Source organism: Cupressus sempervirens, chromosome 8 (genome assembly GCF_028749045.1).
Source record: "Cupressus sempervirens isolate cs-2001-9-10 chromosome 8, ASM2874904v1, whole genome shotgun sequence".
Taxonomy (NCBI): Eukaryota; Viridiplantae; Streptophyta; class Pinopsida; order Cupressales; family Cupressaceae; genus Cupressus; species Cupressus sempervirens.
This window is the reverse complement of record NC_143125.1, coordinates 361,787,020-361,802,550: the sequence shown is the minus strand read 5'-3', so window position 1 is coordinate 361,802,550 and position 15,531 is coordinate 361,787,020.

Sequence of the window (15,531 nt, the reverse complement as noted above, 5' to 3'; positions counted from 1 at the left end):
TATCATGAGAGAATTATCCAAATTTAACAAGCTTGAAATCTTTCTTAAAAAAACCAAAAAAATAAAAAATAAAAATAAGAAGTGTCTTGGTGAAAATCTAGTAAACATGCACCTTGCTAGCACAAGTAAAGAGAAATAAATTTGTCCTATTGTGAAAACCACTTCTTGTGGTGACTTGAGAAAGTACCATGATGAAAACTTGGTAGACAAGCATCATGTGTAATTCTTCCATCATCCATCTATTCCCTCTTCTCACTTTGATCTTGATAATGTTGAGCTATCCTTTAATATTTGTCATCTTATCCTATCACGATCTTGCTCATTCACCCATAGCCTTCATATCTAGCTTTATTCTTATTGCTCTATCCTATCACTATCCCATCTAGTTGACCTCTTGGTTTTGATCAGAATAATAATAATAATAAAGGTTCTTAAAAGCCTCTTGACATATCCACTCTTTTGGACTATATGATTCCATGACATGAGGTCATTATATTATATGCTACCCCACTCAATGGCTTCCATTGCTCATCCAAAACATGCTTCATATGGCTATTCTACCCTTTTTCCTAGCTTTGGTACTCTTGAGGAATAACTACTTGAGGATCACTTTAACTTGTTTTGTTCATCCTTGCTTATCCATATTCCTTTATAATCCATCACTTCTTATACCTTTCTAAGCATAGTGACAAAATGATGTAGTCTTGCTTGAGAGCTAGTCAATCATTCCAAGTGGTGAAAACATGGAAACATGCACTACTTCAAACCCTCACACTTGTGTCTATCAACATATTGATTTGTGCCCTTAGCCTAATCCATTTCACATCTCTTTTGCCTTAGTTTGGAATTGATCCTTGTCTAAGCCTAGGGGGCATGAACTGTATATCTTACTAGATCTCTTGGTTGAATTAGTGTTTCTTTGACAACTCTCTAAATAGTGTTTTCCAACACTTCCCCTTTTAAATTGGGTATTTCTCAACATTTATCAAATACTTTTCCTGCAGTCTAGGATATTGTGATATTTCTCACTAGCAGACTTAAGTCCTAGGGAGACAGTCACGTGACTTTCACACATGCACTTAAATTGTAAACTAGCTAAGACTTGTTGGCTTATTTTTCTTTGTATGTTGTTTATGATCACTTATTTGTTGAGTGTTCCATCCCTATTAGTTCCTTGAGGATGTCACAAACTAGAGGACTCAGGGCCTGGGGCATGTTTTCCTTTGATTTCTATCTGTAGGTGTACTTTGTTAGATCTTAGGTGTCTTAAGAATTTTGCTTGCCCCACTTGACACTTAGGATCTTCAACTTTACATCCTTGTCTATCTTTTGCAAGTGCATGGCCATCTCGACATTTTATGTCTCTATGTGAGCATAATCTTGCCAAACTAAACCTATAGAATCTAACAACACTTTCATCTTGACCTTTATGTCTTTGATGTATAGGTTGGGTTCCCACACTCCTATCTGATACAGATCATATTCATATCTTCATAGTTTATACTAGTGATGATTGTATGATATTTTGATGTCCCTAATAAGGTTCAATGATAAAAAAATAGGACCTACTTATATAACCCTTGTAATTGCACCTTTTCATACTAGCTTGCATTTTAGGGTTTCATTTTAGCTTAGCTTTGCATTTTGTGTGTTGAGAGAGTCTTCTTTATCTTTCATGGACATGTCAGTCAACTGCATTCATCTCCTCAATTCTTCTCAACCATGCCTTCTTCTTCTCCTATCATCACAAGGAATTAATCCTATCATTGTATCTAATCTATCCTTTTGGGCCCCTTATATACCCCTTTGACCCATTTTGACCTAATTTTTGAACTCCTTACATTTGCACAAAAATTGTACCCTTGCCTAATTTTGATGTCTAGGATCTATTTTTGAGATCTAAATTGAAATCTAGGTTCATCTTGCTGGTCAAAATCATGTTCTGAAATTCTTCCTTCTTCTATGCAGTTGGTTGAGCTTGTAAGGTGTAATCTTCAAATCTTTTAGAGGAAATCATCATTTCTTCCTCCCATACCATTTCCATCTCTATCTTTCATCTTTATTTCATCTTTCTTCTTGCTTTGACCTAATGCTCATGCTTTATCTATTTGGTCAAACTTAGTCAAACTAGGGCATATCTTCACTACTTGGTGGTCACTCTTTGGTCTTAATATCTTGTATGTCATCATGGAATTTGGCTTATCTCAATTTGATCATATCTATCTAATTTCTTCATCTCCTCTACCTCATTTCAATTTTGATCCTGAGGGGGTAGAAATACTTTATCATTACTACAAATTGAATAGTCTATATTTATTATTTAGAAGCATATGCTTGACCTTTCCATTTGCTCTTGATCTATCTATCTCTCTAGGGCATATGCTTGACCTTTCATTTTGCTATAGATCTCTCTTTCCTAATGTTTAGGCTTGTTACTTAGTGATTGTGCATTCATGATAAACTATCTCTCTGTGTTTCATTCTTCAAAGTTAGATCTCTTTATCATCTGTTAGTTTAGCTTCTTCTTTCTTTGACTTAATATGTTCCTAGATTGATCACACATTATTCAAAGAGGGGCTAATGTAATCACCAAAAATTGGCTATCTAGACTATGAGCCCCCTTTCTAGCATTTTTTCATAGTTTATCTATTGTTTATCTTTGATCAAATCATCACTTTTCTATTTATTTGATTATAACATATGGTCTAGCCACTTTATCCTAAGTGTTTTATTTAATTGAAAGAACTTGCTCCCTTTTAATTAAATAAAGTCCCCAAAATATCACTTATCCTAAGTGTGCATATGAAAATCATTATTCCTATTTTAAAAATAAAAGAAAAGGCTTTTATGTCTCACACAAGGTGCACAATTTCTAAGGTGGATGGAATCTTTATTCTCCTCCACATATATTTTGCCTCTTAAACACCATCGTTGATCTTTCTTAGGTGATATTCTTGTGCACATGGATCACCCAAGGCTCATTCTCCACCATTGATTTTGCCTCCTATTCTCTACCATCCATTTCTCTTTAAAAGGGAGGCTCTCTACTTACTCTCTCATATCATTCTAGTTTATGCTAACATTATGCTACAAGTTTTCTTATAGCTTTTGGAGCACTTGGAGCATTCTTGAATTTGTATTTTAGTCTTTATTCTACTAGCATTATGGCATACTCTTTAGCTTTATTTCCTTTGTGCTCTAGCTTAGTTCACATAACTTAACTAGGAGGATCTTGAAACTCTCTTTGTTAGCTCTTGCATTTCATTCAGAATAGCTTGCATTTTCATTACATCCATTATGGATTCTTGGATATTGCCACTCTTGCCTCTCCTCTTTGAATCTTTCATTCTATGGTGTGTCTTTCAAGGGTTACATAGCTAGGTTTATTTCAGAGCCACCATCTCATAGTTCTTACGTGTCATAGATAGGAAGCTATAAGCTACTTCTTAAGACTCCCTGTTCCATGGGTTCTCTCGAGTGTAATGGTTTATAGAAGTGTACCCTTTTTTTGTATACATTTTTGGGTGATTACACCCTTTTCCAAAGAGATTTTCTCTGTAATATTCCAAAAAGTTTGTGGAGTTATTGTTTTTAATAACTTGTAGCAATTTTTCATCAACTAGTAGTGCCTTTTTAACCATCCTTTGATCATATTATTATGGAAAATGATTCCCCTATTAGAAACAATAGTCCACCAAGATAACCTGGGGTAGGGGGGAGGTGAATCAATTATCCAATAATTAAAACATTTATCCACCTTAAATAACCTTAACCATTCAACCAAAGTAAATAGCAACCATAACAAGATGCACATACACAACTACACCAGATATGTTAACTAGGTAAACCCTTGATTAGAGGGAAAAACCTAGTGGGAATGATGCTCACAAGATGATGTACCAATATAAATATTCCTTGTTAGAGGATGGACCCTATTAGGAGTCAATTACAACATTTAGTACATATGAGTCCCTATTAGGAGACTTTGAATCCTTATTAGAAGATTCTGACCCTGTTAGGAGTTGTAGAAGATAGAAGGACCCACTATCCAAATAGCTTATGGGGCAAGACCACTAAACTCACTGTCCAACTAATCTCTCAACTATTCCTTACAGAATAATTATTTTTACTATTCTTTAACTTCTTTCATTTGACCTATTAATCTGACCAATCACTGTCAGACCTTGTAGACCAGGTCATGAACCTTGGATCCAAGTATCAAACTTTGGATCACACAATAAAACCTTGTCAACAAAGTTTCCTTTACCTTCGCTCTGCTTTGCTTATCTTCGCATTCTGCTCTTCATGCTACTTACAATCATTCACTTGCATCCATACATGATACAAGAAAATGTCCTTCCTTTAAACTGAATCAATTAAAAATTTCCCTGAGTTGGCTATTACACCTTCTCAATTAATTATTATAGGACCTCATTAAGAACACGTTACACTTAGTGATAACATTAATCTTTCACCTTTCTTAAATAATTTTCTGTACATGTAACATTATGATGAGCAAGCTCTGCTACATAATCTCTAGAATGTCTTCTTCACATCTTTAACTTTGGCTTCTTAGAGTAACAACTCTGCTAAGAGATATAACAAGTTTACCAGAACATGCCTCTGTAAACTCTATCTCAAAACAATCTTCACCGAAATTTGCATAACCTCTTCCAGACTTAATATCTTATGCTTTCGAGGTTAGATACATATACTAGACACTTGGTAGTATCTCCTTTTAACCTTGCTTAGTGAAAGTACTCAACGATCTGTTTGTACCAACTTGATCTTTCCATTGTTCTTCTGTCAGATACAATAAAAAAATGCTATGTTGACATCAATGACAAACATAGTTGTGAATGTAACATATCATTATGATAATGACCTAATCATATTTCTACAATTCTCCCCCATAGAAGTATCATTAGCATTCATGCTTCCAACAATCTCCCCCTTTGGCATTGATGGCAACATAGATGAAAAACATCTAGTTCCAAAAATACCAACTGCAAAAGACTATTAACCTTTCTTTTCAAATCCTCTTCATCAATCATTCTTCCCCATTGATATACCTCAATGTGCTCTATATCAAATTATTTTTCCATTTTCTACTTCTCCCAAACTATTTTTCATGTTGTACTTCTCCCTCATTGACATCAATGTCAAAGGTTTCAGCAACCATAAATCTTTGTAACAATTGTCTCTGACCTACTCAAGTGTCCAAAGACACTGTTAAAAACAACATCCAATAAGAGTCCTAGATGACTTTGTCCATCACAGATACTCCCCCATACAAGAAGCATCATCATTTAGTCTAGACAAACAGTAGTGCTCTATTACATTGGATTGATGCACTCTTGCATCATCTACTCTGATGTAGGAAGGGGTATAACCCCTAGCATACCTCGCAAATACTCAAAAGTTTCTTTGGGAAGAGGCTTAGTGAAAATATCTACAATCTACTCTTTGGTGCTTAAATACTCTAATCTAATTTCCTTTTCTGCAACTTTCTCTCTCAACATGTAATACTTGATAGAAATATGCTTAGTCTTAGAATGCAACCCTAGATTCTTAGACATATTCATTGTGCTCGTGTTGTTATAATGTATGACAACAGGTTCACTAAATTCTATCATTATATCCTTCAGCATCTGCTTCATCCAAACAACTTGATTACAATTGTTTGCTGCTACAACATATTCTACTTTTATTGTACTTTGTGAGGTACAATCCTACTTCTTGCTTGGTCAAGAAACCAATCTTCCTGCAAGAAAGAAGGCTCCACCACTACTGCTCTTTTTGTCATCCATATTGCTTGCCTAATCAACATCAGTATAAGCATATAAAGTGAAATCAGTAGATCTATCATACCATAATTTGACCTCTAGTATTCCTTTTAGGTATTTAAATATCCTTTTGACTACTATATAATGTGCTTTTCTTGGGTCAACTTAAAATCTTGCAACAATTCCAACTACATTTACCGTATCCAGCCTTATGTGAGTCATATATTGCAATCTTCCAATCATAGATATGTACTTCAACTTCTCAATAGTAGGTGTCTCATCCTTTGTAGATAACTTGTGTCCAGTTATCATAGGTGTTCCAATGGGTTTACATGTTTCCAAACCAAATCTTTTCAGTAGATCTTTCAAATACTTAGTTTCAGAAATAAAGATTCCTTCTTTGTCCTGCACAATCTGTAATCCTAGAAAATATTTCATTTCTCCTATCATGCTCATTTCAAATTCCTTCTTCATTTCTTCTGCAAACTTGTCACTTTCATCATCATTTCCTCCAAATATGATATCATCAACAAATATAATCAAAATCATCAATCCATCATCAATTTATTTGTAATATAGATTACTATCTGCCATACCTTTGCTCTATCCAACCTTTGTCAAATTCTTGTCCAACCTTGCATACCAAGTTTTGGGTGCTTGTTTCAAGCCATACAATGCTTTCTTCAATCTGCATACTATGTCCTTGTCATTTGTTAAAGGACAACCTTCAGGTTGTTCTATGTATACCGCTTCTTCAAGTCCTCCATTCAGAAATGCTGACTTGACATCCATCTGATACACTTTGAATTTCTTATATGTTTCATATGCTAAAAATAACCTTAATGCTTCTATTCTTTCCATAGGAGCATAGGTTTCATCATAGTCTATTCCTTCTTGCTATGAGTAACCTTTACATACCAATCTTTCTTTATTCCTTACAACTTCACCTTGTTCATTCATCTTGTTCCTAAATACCTATTTTGTTCCTATGACATTCTTGTCTGCTAGTCTGGGGACCAAATCCCATGTCTCATTCTTCACTATATGATCCAATTCTTCTTTCATAGCTTGCTTCCAATAGTCATCTTTACATGCTTCATCAACATTATTTGGTTCAACTTGAGATATCAGACATAGTTCTTCATTGATTCTGCTTCTTATCATCACACCTTTGCCTCTGCTTCCAATGATCTATTCAGGTGGATGATTCTTTGTCATTTTCTTACCAAAAGTAGGAGTTGTTATCTCAACTCTCAGCTCTGTTGAAGGCTTTGAGCTTTGTTCCGGTCTTAGCTCTTCTTCATTTTGCAAAACATTGTTAGTCTCAAAGAATACTTCATCATTCCTTGGTTTAGTAACAACATTCTCATCATCTGAATTGTAGTCAACTAGTCTTTCTTGTATCTAGAATTTCTCATCAACTCTTACAATTTCACTTTCAGCAATAGTCTTAATTCTCATATTATAACATCTATAGGCCTTGATTTTCAATGAATAACCAAGAAACATACCTTCATCACTTTTAGCATCAAACTTACCAATATCATCATCTCTTTTGAAATAACATTTACTACCAAAAATTCTGAAATACTTAACTATAGGTGAGTGACCAATCCATAGTTCATAAGGGGTCTTATTTGTGTCTTTCTTGACTTGCACTTTGTTCATAGTGTAGACTGATGTATTCACAACTTCTCTCCAAAACATCTCAGATTCATCATTCTCAGCTAACATAGCTCTTGCTGCTTCTGTTACTGACTTTTTTCTTCTCTCTGCAATGCCATTTTGTTTGAGGGTTTTTGGAGCTGAAAACTATCTTTTCATTCCATTATCTTCACAAAAGATGTTAAACTCATTTGAAGTAAATTCTTCTCCTCTATCTAATCTTAAACATTTAATCTTCATACCTGATTCATTCTCAACTCTATTCTTAAATATCTTGAATTTATCAAATGCCTTAGATTTTTCTTGAAGAAATGCAACCCACATCATTCTAGAAAAGTCATCAACTAAAATCATGAAATACCTTTCACCATAGAATCCGTTAGTCTTTGAAGGACCACTAAGATCTGTATGTATAATCTCCAATTTTACTGTCGTAGTAAACTTCTTGCTGGAAAAAAAAAGTTTTGTTATGCTTTGCCAATACGCACTCCTTGCAAATTGTGTTGGTTGGCTTTACAATCTTAAGAAAATCTCTAAATACAAACATACTATTAGTCTTCACAATGTTATCAAAGTTTATATGACAAAATCTCTTATGCCATAACCAATTGTCATCTACCTTTGCAACCAAACATGTCATTTCAGTAGGATTCAACTGAAATACATTACCTATAGATTTGGTTCCTATTCTAATTACCTTTCCATCTTTTTCTCTGATCATGCATGTCTTCTCTGTGAATTGTAGCAAATTACCTTTATCTACTAGTTGTCCAACACTAAAAATATTGTGTTTCAAGCCATCAACAAAATATAGATCCTCAGTGTTAGTCTTACCATCAAGAGTTATAGATCTAATACCTTTAACATGACACATTGCATTGTTTCCAACTCTAACATTGCCTCCATCATGGCTTTTGAAGTCAAAAAACTTGATCATATCACTAGTCATATGATGTGAACAACCACTGTTGATTATCCAATCAAATTTCTTTTCAACCTGTGATATCAAAGCCATTTTCTCTAGACTTTCTTCTTTAATAGCTACAAATCCTATTTCATCATCACTAGCACATACTTTTTGTTCATCAGAATCATTTGCATACAAACACTCTCTATCTCTTCTAGGTTTGAAATTTCATCTATACTTTTTCTCTCTTTTAGGTCACTTAGATGCATAATGACCAAATTCATTACAAGTAAGTTCTCTTTCTTCCTTGGTACAAGTTTCCAAATCTTTTTCAGCAATGATTGTCTTTTCTGATTTTGTGAAGATCCAATATCATGGACCCATACACAATAGATGTGTCTTCATATTTTCCTTCCACCTATCATAATTTGTTCCATCAAACTTCAGACTATCCTTTCTGAATATGTTCACCATGGATCTCCCAAAGTTGTTAAACTTTATCTTCAAGGACCTAATGTTCTGATACCAATTATTAGAAACAATAGTCCCCCAAGATAACTAAGAGTAGGGGGAATCAGTTACAATAAGTAAAACTATCCATCTTAAATAATCTTAACCATTCAACCAAAGTAAATAGTAACCATAACAAGATGCATACACAATTACACCAGATATGTTAACTAGGGAAATCCTTGATTAGAGGGAAAACCCTGGTGGGAATGATGCCCATAAGATGATGTACTAATATAAATATTCCTTGTTAGAGGATGGACCTTGTTAGGAGTCAATTACAATATTTAGTACATATGAGTCCCTATTAGGAGACTTTGAATCCTTGTTAGAAGATTCCAAACCTGTTAGGAGTTGTGTCAACCTTGTTAGGAGTTGTAGAATATAGAAGGACCCATTATCCAAACAACTTCTAGGGCAAGACCACTAAATTCACTGTCCAACTAATCTCTCAACTATTCCTTGTAGAATAATTGTCTGTACTATTCTTTAACTTCTTTCCTCTATCATGTCAACTGGAACAATCACTTTTCAGACCTTATAGACCAGGTCACGAACCTCATATCCAAGTATCAAACTTCGGATCACATAATAAAACCTCGGCAATGAAGTTTCCTTTGCCTTCGCTTTGCTCTGCTTATCTTCACATTCTACTCTTTGTGTTTCTTACAATCATTTGCTTGCATACATACATGATAAAGGAAAATGTCCTTCCTTTAAACCGAATTCATACAACATTTCCCTGAGTTGGTTGTTACACCTTCTTAATTAATTATTATAGGACCTCATTAAGAACATGTTAGACTTAACAATAACATTAATATTTTTCACTTTGTAACTTGAATAACTTTCTGTACATGTAACATTATGACAAGTGAGCTTAGCTACATCATCTCCAGAATGTCTTCTTCACATCTTCAACTTTGGCCTCAGAATAAAAAATCTATTGAGATATAACATGTTTACCGGAACATGCCTCTATAAACTCCATCTCATAATAGTCTTCACTGAAACTTGCATAACTTCTTCCAGACTTAATATCTTATTCTTTCAAGGTTAGTTGCATATACTAGACACTTAGTAGTATCTCCCTTTAACCTCACTTAGCGAAGGTACTCAATGATTTGTCCGTACCAACTTGATCTCTCCACTGTTCTTCTGTCAAATACCACATAAAACTGCTATGTTGACATCAATGATGAACACAATCATGAACGTAACATATCATGATGATGATAATGATCAAATCATGTTTTTACAATATTCCCTCATAGAAGTATCATCAAAATTCATGCTTCCAACACCCCCCATGTTTGTTGGGGATATGAAAGGAGAAGAATAATTAGACTTTTATGGAGGAGGAGTGTGTAGTGGAAGTGGTTGCCAATATTATTTTTAAACTCTTAAAGGAGAATATTGATTGCAGTAAGTGGAGGACCCCTAAACCCCCTTCAACAAGAGATCAAAAGGTGGCTTTAAATTGGATTTTTTTGGAGGCCTTCAAGGTTTATGATAAATCAACATCCACTGCAAGAAGGAATACTAAATGGATACCTCCCACACAGCCAATAACAAAGTTGAATTTTGAAGGGGAAACAAGATGTGGTAGTGTTGTGGGTGGGGGTGTGGTTAGAGACTCGGTTGGTTGCTAGTTGATGGCCTTTGCGAGAAACTTTGGCAATGCCTTCAATAATGTGGCAAAGGCTATGATACTATACTATGGGTTAAGAGTTGTTTTCAGTCTTGGGTGGAATTACCTATGCATTGAGGGTGACTCAAAGATTATTGTGGAAACATATTAGTTTATCTCTCATATTATTAGATACATTTGGACCGTTATGACTGTAATCACCTAAAAATGGTCATCTAGACTATTAGCCCCCTTTTTCAACATTTTGGCTAAATTAATTTAATCATTTACCTAGACCAAATTGCTAATAATCAATTTATTTGATTGTAACCTATAGTTTGACTATGCTATCCTAAGTTCATTATTTGATTAAAAGAACATGTCCCCTTTTAATTAAATAAAAGACCCCATTCTTCTAACCCACTTAAAGTGCACACATAAAGTCCTTTTTCTATTTTGCAATTAAAAGAAAAGCCTTTGTGACTTTTGTCTTATATGACAAGTCAACTTATATTCTATTGGTTGACTTGTGTGTGCACATGGATCACTCCTCTTTTCAAATTCCACCGTTGATCATCCACCATCTTCATCTTGATCTCTACCGTCCGTACAACTTTAAAAGGGAGAGAGCTTTCCCCCTCAAAGGATCCAATCCTCATTTTGAATATTGTTATGCTGCAAGTTTTCTAACAGGTTTCTTGGAGCTTTGTGGAGAACTTCTATTTCTTGTCTACATTCTCTCATCCATGGCATCATGGCATTTTAGCTTAGCTTAGCTTTCATTTTTACATGTAGCTTAATCTCACATAGCTTAATAATGGTATTTTAACACTCTCATACATGTTTTAGCATAGCTCCACTTTGCATCTCATTCTAGCTTAATCTTCATTTGCATTGCATTCTTGAGGAACTCCTTGGGACATTTGCATTCTTGCATCTTGTCTTAGGAACCTCCCATTGCATGGTTTAATAGCAAGAAGAGTATCTCTAAGGCTCATCTGAGAGCCCTTAAACTTGAAATGCACTCTCTTGCACTCCGTGGATAGGGATCTCTAAGCCGGCATCCAAGCATTTCGAACTCATGGAATCGTTTGGATAGAATGGTTTAGAGTGTGACACAAATCAAGTGTACAATGACTAGTATAGAGAAGTATAGCCTACAACACAGCTAAGGGAATGCAATAGTGGATTTTTTGGAAAGCCTAGGGTTGCAAGTCCAAGGAATAAGTTATTGGAGGTAGATGACCTTTTTACTTGCTAAAGTACAAGCCCTAATGAAAAGGGAATAAATTAATATAAACAAAGAATGATGAAATTTTTTGGTTGTGGGTTCATTATTGGATTCTTATAAAGATGCATATTTTTTAGTGGGATGTTTCTTTGAATTTAAATTTAAACCAAGGAACAAAAAGAAGGAATGATGTAAATGTGACTTGGGACTTGTGCTATAAAGTTATTATGATAAGTACCAGAATGATTACTTAAAAGATTACTAAATATTTTATCCAAAATGAGAATGAATCAAAATATTTATTGCCTTTATACTAAACTTTTGGCTTAGATTAGAGCACACATTTTTTGGAGGTGAGTTGAATGTATTATTGATTGTAAGAAAGATTGTACACATGTGTCGACCCAACAATGATGGGATGAACAATTCTTCACTACTTTGAGTTATAATTATGACATCTTAAATCATTTCTATAATTGTAACTTTGGGCTTTGTGAGAATTTTGCGAGTGAGTTTTTTCTCAAGTTGAGCTTTTGGAGTAAGGGGTTAACCAAATTTTCAATCTAGAGTTGATAGAGGATTTTGAATAGGGGTCTAAGATGGGTGGAGAAATGGTGATGATTAAACTATCCAAAATTGAGGACTGTGTGAGAAAAATCTACACTTGGATGACATTGAAGGAAGGGGGTCTGGTTCCATTCATGGAAGCTACGGTGGGACATCATGATAATTGCTCCTCTTAGTTTGTTAACTCTTGGACTAAGAGGAGAGTCACCATTAATAGAATCTCTTTCCACATGAATGAGGAAATTATTGAGCTATGAAACAAGGTTATCCATGGAAGGAATAAAATGGTAGAAACTTACTAAATTTTTTGATGAGATGAGCATTAAAAGGTTCTTCAAGGGAGATGAAGAGCCACTAAATCATAGATAGGTTTAGTCATGAGTAAATTCTAGAACCTTGGGATGAGGTATTTCTTGTGATAATGAAATAGCTTATTCTGGAGGTTAGATTTGGTGTGTGCTATTTTTATCATTATTACTTAACCATTTTAGGCACCACGATGAGATTTCTATTCCTTTTTTCCTTTTTCATAATTTGGAAGCCATAGTGAGGGAGGTTAGGGAAAAAAAGAAGGGTGGTAAAAACTATACTATCCTCCACCAAGGGCTTATCCTCTATCTCTATAATTTTTTATCTTGCTCTCTGTCCTCCCCTATACATTTCTTTAATGGACACCCAAGACTCACAAAATCCACCCAGGGTTGTGGGTGGGGTTACTTTGTGACACCCCACTCCCCAACTTTCCCCATCATCAACACCCTCTAGAAACTCTAAAAACCATAAGAATTTCGATGGAGCCCATGTTACTGCTAAATAGCCTAAAGTGGAACATTCTTTTGAGGAGGAGAATGATGGGGGTCATAGGAGGTCATGAAGACTGACCAAGAGTTAAACAAGGAGAAAACAAATGGCTAATAGGAAAATAGATACTAGCAAGGGAGAATTAGGGCTTGAAACTAGTGAGAAGGTGGACCGAGAAGAAAGGATATGACTATTAGGAATAATTATGCTAGTAGGGAGGAAGAGGAAGACAAGGAAGAGATTTAGGAAGAAACCTCGAATTTGGAGGGAGGGAAAAAAGTTGGGGGGGGGGAGCAATCATGACTCTACCCATGGGTCTGCAAGTTTCACTATGAACACCTTTAATTTGACTTCCATTATCCATCCCATTACCTAAACCACCAAGGAAACTATTAGTCATTTTTCCCCTACAAAAATTTGAAATTTTCCTGGGTGACAACATGTCCAACGGTCAAGTTTGACTTGTTCAAATATAATCAACATGCATGCATAATAGGAATACGACAAAAACCTTAGCATATGTTTTATATATTCCTAAGTCTGTTCCAAGGGCCCACAATCTTCACAATCATTAGATCTAAGGAGATGGATGATTGTCATTATCTCACTTTCTAGATATGCAAGGTCTTTAGCCAATGTGATAATACGACGAGCTACCATGTGTCAAGGTGGGCCAGGTTCATATGACTCAAGGTAGATGAGTTTTACTTTTGATCTTCGTCATCAGATTTTCAAAGATCAAGGGGTTGTCACTTTCTCACTTTCTAAAGATGTGAGAAGTTTAAACAATGTGAAAAAGAGACATAATGCCATGTATTGTGGTGGGTGCAATCCATAACGCAAAGTAACGAAAGAAGTACTGACACTGTAGGGTTCCAGCTAGCGAGTTTTCATTGGTCATCGATATAGAGACTTGAGGATGGCTTGAGTTATTTGTAATCATCAAATCTTGGGACATTGATGGCTATCATATTCTCACATTTTCAAGTTGCAAGGTCTTTAGCCATTACGAGATTGAGGACACGTGTCCTTGCAAGCCCTGGTGGTGATTGTAATATCATGAGACTTAAAATATAAAGGTGACCTTTTCACCTTTTGAACTAGAAAATATAAATGACAACTTCAACCAATGAGATACCAGGAAAGGTATAAGGTGGTGGTTGGAAATCGTTGACTTACTATTTTATCTGACTTGGTGTGCTAGTAGCGAAGAAGAAACAACTCTTTAATGGAAAATTAGATATTTTGACCATTTGCGGATTACTTTCAGCATCCCCCATGCCTGTTAGATGAAAAGGGACACTCTGTTGTCGTCCATTTATCCATCTACCCAACCAGGGTGATAATGGTCATCATTTCTATCTTCTCAAGGCTATGAAAGATATGATTTTTCTGCATCTAAATGTGTACCAAGATCATATCTTCTTTAGATTTGCGATGATTGTTCTCTACAACCTTAAATGCAGTGGTTGAGATAAGCCTTAGGGAAAAAGCTATCTAAATTATGCTTGAACTATAAAAGCAAGTTTTAGTGACTCTTCCAAGGGTTGGTCTTTTCTCTAATTCATTAGCATTGTATTTCGTGCTTTGCTACTATAATTTCCTTTTGTCTATGAATCAATGTAATTCTCTGTTGTACCTGATTTTCCCATCAAGATTAGTGCAAAACTTTCTTGCCTCTGTTGATGTTTTTATTTTCATTCTTCAATCTGCATGATAGTATCTGCTTTTGCTTCTTGGATGTTATAGAGTGAAGTTCCTTCCTTGTAGCATCTCATTTAGTTCCTAATCTACATGTGATTTTTGAATTGATGCAAAGGTTGAATTAGTGTATTTTGAGATTATGTTGATGAATAGTGCATTATTAGGTAGAGATAAGGTTGAACAAACTATTTTGGTGTATCACCCCTTTAGATTAGATTAGGTAGTTTTCTTTCATGCATTCTTTCTCCCTTTTCCTCTCAGAGAGTAGTTAGGTGCACCCTGATAGTAAGGAAGTCGACCTTCTCTGGAGACTCAATCTCATTGTTCAAGTCCCACAACTTGGAGATTACTTCCATGTTTCAAAAGGTTGCCTTTAGGTAAAAACTTTAGGCAAGGGTGCAAGCTTTTGTGACAACAATTTTTGGCACGCCCGGTGGGACAGATATTAAACTATTCTTAAGTCTATTGGTTTACTAGTGTCAAAGAAGAGAACTTCAAATGATGCTAAAAAGATAATGTTGCTCTCAGTATTCCAGGCCTGTAAGAGGCTTATTTTTAAGCACTTGGTGACTCTATTCTATCTAGATCTTGGTTTCTAGAACAAAGTTGTTATGATTCATGCCCAAAGCTCATACAAGGGCATCTTCTAGAAGTAATTTTCAATATACTAAACTTTCATTCTCAAATCCTAGAAGGAAAATACATAGACTCTCTCTATCACCAGTTAGGA